This window comes from Chelonia mydas, chromosome 8, assembly GCF_015237465.2.
Source record: "Chelonia mydas isolate rCheMyd1 chromosome 8, rCheMyd1.pri.v2, whole genome shotgun sequence".
Taxonomy (NCBI): Eukaryota; Metazoa; Chordata; order Testudines; family Cheloniidae; genus Chelonia; species Chelonia mydas.
In genome coordinates this window covers 56,291,693-56,298,036 of record NC_057854.1, presented here as the reverse complement: position 1 = coordinate 56,298,036, position 6,344 = coordinate 56,291,693, and the positions used below count along the sequence as shown (strand labels likewise).

Genomic DNA, 6,344 nt, shown 5'->3' with positions numbered 1-6,344 from the left:
CAACTAACCCAAGTGCCATGGGCTGATCTAGTCACCCCTGAAGTGACTCCTTGTGGCCAAGGCTGGGGAATAGCTGTGCCAGCCTGATTCTTCTTCATGTGGGTGCTCACTCTCCCCCCCCACCCCCTCCATGGCTTGGTCCTCAGGCCAGGTTACTGTAGATTACCCCTTCTGGGGGAAGAAGGGGTGTGTACCAAAGTCTCTCTATATCAACCATCCCGGGGAGGCTTCCAATTCACTGCCCTCAATATTGCCATTTCCCCAGTGGCTGGTAGGGGAACCCAGGCCCACCCTCTTCTCCAGGTTTCAGCCCAGGGACCTTACAACCGGTAGATAAGGTCTGTACTGTCTCACAATTTACTGCTGTTTTCCTAGACTGCTTCCTATGCTGCCTCTATCTTGTGCTTTCTCCACCCTCATCCAGAGTGCCCTTCCTTCCAGACCAAGCTCCCTTCTCTCCCTAGTCTTACAGGGTGAATGCAAACCTCCTTCCTGTAGCCCCCTTCTGCCCTCAGCTACCTGGCTTTATACAAGCCCCGCCTGCTGCTTTCCAGATGAACTTTATCCTTTAATTGTCCTCACTGTTCCCTGAACTGCCTCCTCCAGGTGCAGCCTAGGCAGTTAATTGGCCCAACTAGCAACATTACCCCTTCAGGGGCTGCTGGGGGGTGAACACCCCATCACACCCAGTTTGCCTAATTTCAAGTAACCAAGTCAGTGACTTTTCCCTTCTTTCTCAGGGGATACCTAACCCCCTTAATCCTTTGCTGCCTTCTTCAGTGGAAAGGGTGGAAAGCTGTAACCCCCACTCCTCTCTGACTGCGCCCTCTGAAGATCATCCTGGAAACTTGGTGGGCAGCTAGTCTACCTTGCTAATATCCAAGAAACCAAAGATGTGCAGTGAGTTAAATCAGTTCGCTCCTGAAAAAACCAAGGTAACAACTTCAAAGACAAAATATTTGGATATAATTTTTTTTTGGGGGGGGGGTGAAAAATGCAGATTCAGTGACCCCACAATGTTTCGTGAATTTGTGTCAGGTTTGCCAAATTGTTAATGTTGAAGAACAAAAACAAAATTCAGAAAAAAAAGTCAAAATGAAAGTTTGACGGTTTTGAAAAATATTTTTATTTGAAACAAGTTTTGTGTAAAAACTTCCTTCAATTTTATTTTAAAAATAATAAGAAACTGTAAAAACCACACAACATCAAAAGGAAACACTTTGTTTCTGGTTAAAGAAAATGTTTTGTTTGACCCAACATTTTATTTATTTTATTTTATTTTGGTACTTTGATTCATCAATTTTGTTTTCAGTTTGACCCAAACCCCAAAATATTTTTTTAAATTTTTCAGAATTGCAGTGAACTGAAAAATCAGTTAGTCCCACAGCTGTAGTTGTAAGTCAGCTTTCTCCAGTCTTCAGCTGCCAGCAAATGGCAAAGGGGAACCTGGATCTTGTAAGGGGAGGAAGGGCATAGTAGTTTAGATTAGTAGTTTAGGAATACATTCCAGGGGGAAATTATGGGTGAAATCACTAAAATCAGTGGCAAAACTCCAATTGACTTCAGTGATGTTGCCTGATCTATTGATTATGTATTAATTCCCAGTCAGCATTCTGTGATTTGGCAGGGTTCTGTCGGGGTGCCTTTCTCCCATAAGTTACTAGGCCTTTTACCTCAAGCTCATTAGCATATATGTCAATTAGTTACCATGGTATTCTTGTGGTTGGACATCTGCTAATGTTCCTAACTTAAAATATCCAAATCTGATATCAACTTGCATCTTGTGGTTACCTGTCAGCAGTTTAGTCATAATTGTGATATCTTATGGTCTAGGGTTATTCCTGGTTAGCTGCTTATGCTAAGCCTTAGGACTTCTTTAGTTTAGCTAAGTTATTGTCTTACAGGTCTTGAGGTTTGTAGGATCATTGTGTTACAGCCTTACTTCATACCTATGTCTTATCTACAGGCTACAGTGGGACCAGGATTTCACTATGTGTAAGTAATTTTAACTGATTTAGTTTGAGTTTATCAATTCACTTGACCCTGAAATACAGATGTCCTTCAGCCTACACTCTGTGTCATCATCTACCTTAGTACAAAGTGAGTGCAAAGTGCGTATAAATCAGAATGGTAACATTTTGCACCCACTTTCAACCAATACAAATGACTGCACAAGGCTCAGAGCCCTTGAGAATCAGGCCCAGAGTGTGTAAGTGACATCAACTGAGAACAACAAAAAGTGTGTTAAGCACCTGTGAGCTCAAACATCATTCATCACCATCATCATCATAATTTGTGTTGTACTAGCACCTTAATCACAGACCAAGATCTCACTGTGATAGGTGCTGCACAAACATCAAAGAAAAAGATGGTCTCTGCCCCAACTTCCATATTTTACAGAATGGTAAAAGCCCATGTCCATTTCTTAGGCTACATCTACACTACAGCCGGGATCAATGCTCTGAGATTGATCCACCGATGGTCAATTTAGCGGGTCTAGTGAAGACCCGACAAATCAACAGTAGATCACTCTCCAGTTGACCCCTGTACTCTACCCCCTGAGGAGAAGAAGAGTAAGGTAAGTCGATAGGACAGTTTCTCCTCTCGCTCCCGCCCCCCCCGCCATGTAGATCCAGGGTAACTTGAACTAAGGTACGTTGACTCCAACTACATTATTCATATAGCTAGAGTTGTGTAATATAAATCGACTTACCACTGTAGTGTAGACATAGCCTTAGTTCCACACTGTGCTGAAACTGTTGTATTTATCTGAAAGACAATGTGACTGAAGTAGTATCTTTTATTGGACCAACTTCTGTTGGTGAGAGACAAGCTTTTGAGCTGCACAGAGCTCTTCTTTAGGTCTGGGAAAGGGACTCAGAGCATCACAGCTAAATACAAGGTGGAACAGTTTGTTTAGCACCAGTAGTTAACATATAGTCTAAGGAGCAATTCAAGATAAAGTGGCTTATTTACACCTCTGCAGTCATAGGACAAAAAAAGGGGGTTAGTGGGTTATAAATTGTTGTAGTAAGCCATATATCCAGTGTCTTTATTAAGACCGGAACCAATGAGAAGTCCTTGTGGCACCTTGGAGACTAACACATTTATTTGAGCATAAGCTTTCGTGGCATAGTTATGAATTTAAGCTGCCATGTTCATCTTTTGAGGAAAAGGACTAAGAAGTCAGATATGGAGTGACTGTTTTATGAAAAGTGTTCACTCGTAGGTAATCATTTTTTGTCTCTTTTATCATTTTTCTGTGTGAGTTCATTTGTGAGTGTAGCAATTCTCTAGTTTCTCCCACACAGCTGATTGGGGTATTTAATGCACTGGATGAGAAACACCACATTTGAACATTTTTATGCCATTCCATAGTTCTAGACATTTTGAGTTCACTCCATGTGGAAGATTCCTGGACTGCTTTCATGGTGAATACTTTAAGAGAAAAGTCTATAATTTTGTTGTATTAAAACCACCACAAAATGAATGTGAACTGTGACTATCTGAACTTGAGAATTCCATTCCTAAATTTGAATTCTGTTGTTTGGTTTAGGTGTGATCCCATCTCTGCTGCAATCAACTACTCTGAAAATGTCCATAGCCCATGTATGTGCCAGTGTGTGAGAGAGATCAGATGGTTGAATCGTCTCGTCTTGTGTTATTGTCCCCAGTCCCACAAGTAGTTGTATCTATCCAGAGTATATTTGAAAAGAAAACGGTCATTAGCAAACATGAAGATTTGCCCACACTACTGAAGAAAATAAATCTTCTCTTTGTGAAACATGTTTACTATTAAAACAGTTTCCTGAACTCACATTACACTCTCCTCTGATATGTTCAGCCATAAAGGATTACCTGTTTCCAACTGCATTTACATTGCTATTCTTTTAGCAATCTATAAACAGTACCAATAGCATAATTAATTGCACTTTTCCAGCATACATATGAGAAATCCTATTTAAACTGCAAAATGTTATCATCGTTGTCCCACTTAGAATAGCTTAGTATTAGTCTGTTAAAGATGCAGAGATTTTGGACATTGGTACTAAAGAAATCATTAGCTCTTTGTGCATTATTTAAATATCACAGATACTTAAAAATATAAATGAGGGAAATGCTTCCAGAATTAAATTTTAAAATGGTAACTAGAAAAATGATTAAATTAGACATTTGTAATTTAGTTAATAACCTGACTCCATTTCATTTCTTTAGCACAAACTTGATAGCTATTTTCCAGATATAATATTTTAGTTTCTCTCCTTGATTAACCATTACGCAGTAGTATACTGCACTGCAAAAGTCTGAGTGCTAGTGATAATTCATTAAATATTGATCAAATTAAAACTCAGATTGCTTGGATGCCATTCATTTGCCAAGTATAAAAGAAAGGGAAATTTTATAACATGCAAATAACTTCTAGTAGCTGTATAAATAAGCAAACTAAAAAAACCTGAATATATGAATTCTTGATAATATTCTCAGTGAGAAAATTGTCATATTCAAATTAAAAAATCAAATCAAATCTGGGTTTTAACATGGGGAAGGCCAAGGAGATTTCATGACCTTGCCCTAGAAAAAGTGGAGTTTAGTTGGTCCAACCACCATCTTAATTCAGAAACACAGTAGAAAACAAAGTGTTCATAAAAAAATTCTTCTGTTTTCGAACTGCTAAATGCATATTGATTCATATTTGCAGCTGAGAGATTTGCACACATTATTTCATACAGACATGTTTTCCAATTTACCCTTGTTTTTCAGTTTAAAGTCAACATTGTTACTTCTGCTCTGTATTGATCTGGTGCAAAGTCCATTGATGAAAAGCCTCTCACTGATTTCACTGGACTTTGGTCAGGTCTTAGGGCTGAATCCTGCAAAGTTCAGATCATCCTAAATTCCCACGGACTTCAGTGAGAAAAACTTAAGAGGGAGTTGAGGATGCTCAGCATCTCTGAGGGTTCTGCCCTTAACTTCCTTACTCTACTTATTCTTGGCTGCATGTGACACATTGGGTATGTCTATGCTATATCTGGCCACAGTCAGCTGACCAGGCTCAGGAAGCTTGGGCTACAGGGTCTATAAAAGTGCCGTGTAGACTATCAGGCTTAGGCCGGAGCCTGGGCTCTAAGATTGTGTGGGGGAAGGTCTCAGAGCCTGGGCTCCAGCCCAAGTCCAAACATCTACATTAATTCTATAGTCCCACACCCAAGCCCTGCGAGTCTGAATCAGCTGACCCAGGTTCTGAGACTTGGTGCTGCAGATTGTTTTATCACAATGAAGACATACCTTAAGCCAGGGCTTTGACCCAAACCTCCTTTCCATTCACACACAGATCAGTATGAATCAGATCAACAAGCACTCAAGACCCGGGTCCTATGATCCTACTAGGGGGTGGGTCAGAATCTCATTTTTCAGTGTAGACACAGTTCAAGCCATAGACCCAAGTCAGAAGGTCTGCATTGTGTTGCATGGCATTTCAGCACAGCTGATACACCCAAGTCCAGCAACTGTAATCCCGGGTTTACAACACAATGTGATGCTCAAGAGTGGGCTTGAAAACACTGAGATCACAACTCCAAGTCACACAGATCCAGGTTGACAATGTAATGTCGACATACTATCACATTCCAGGGTGCAATCCAGACCAGTGAGGGGCTGTCTCACCACCTGTGATGGGGTGGACAAGGCCCTGAGGCCCCCTGCTGGAGGTCTTGTGGCCCTGCCACACCCCTCCCCGGAGAAGGGAAATAGAGAAGTCCTCCAAGCTGCCTTGTGTGGCTGAGTAGGAAGCAGCCAATCAGGGCCCAACAGGCTAGTATAAGAAGAGCTGCAGGGCCAGAGTGAGTACAGTTTTTGCTAGAGATGGAGGAGAATGGATTGTGTTCTGGGCTGGTTGCTGGGACTCCACCAGGACAAGGCCCTGAGATAAGGGTGAAGAATGTGCAGTAGCCACGAGGAAGTCGCCCAGGGAATTATAGCAGCAATACAGTTTATTTAAAGGGACATTGCAGATGGCTGCTATCTATAGGGTCCCTGGGCTGGGACAAAGAGTAGAGGGTGGGCCTGGGTCCCTCCCACCAGCCACTGGGAAAGCAGCTTGGACTTTGAGGCACCCCAGAAGGGGAACTGAACTGAAGTGGCCTTGCTGAAGAACTGTGGCCAGAAAGGCCCTGAGAGGGCGAAGACATTGTCTCCAGAGAAGGAGCCCTGGGGCAGTTTTCTATTCCGGAGCAGGGACAAACTGAAAGAGACCCCTGATGGACTTGTACCTCAAAAGGGGTTTGCTTTGCTTTTATCTCAGACAGACCGTATATGACTTGGCTGGACAGTTGAGTCAGTGACGA

General features: G+C 42.0%; 1 long non-coding RNA gene across 1 annotated transcript; it reads left to right on the top strand.

Annotated features, from left to right (window-relative positions):
* The first annotated feature begins 541 nt into the window (after positions 1-541).
* On the top strand, positions 542-3,998 carry LOC122466778. Its single transcript, XR_006292581.1, has 3 exons — positions 542-935; positions 1,967-1,995; positions 3,557-3,998. It is a non-coding gene; the product is annotated as an uncharacterized LOC122466778 (long non-coding RNA).
* Positions 3,999-6,344: the final 2,346 nt, after the last annotated feature.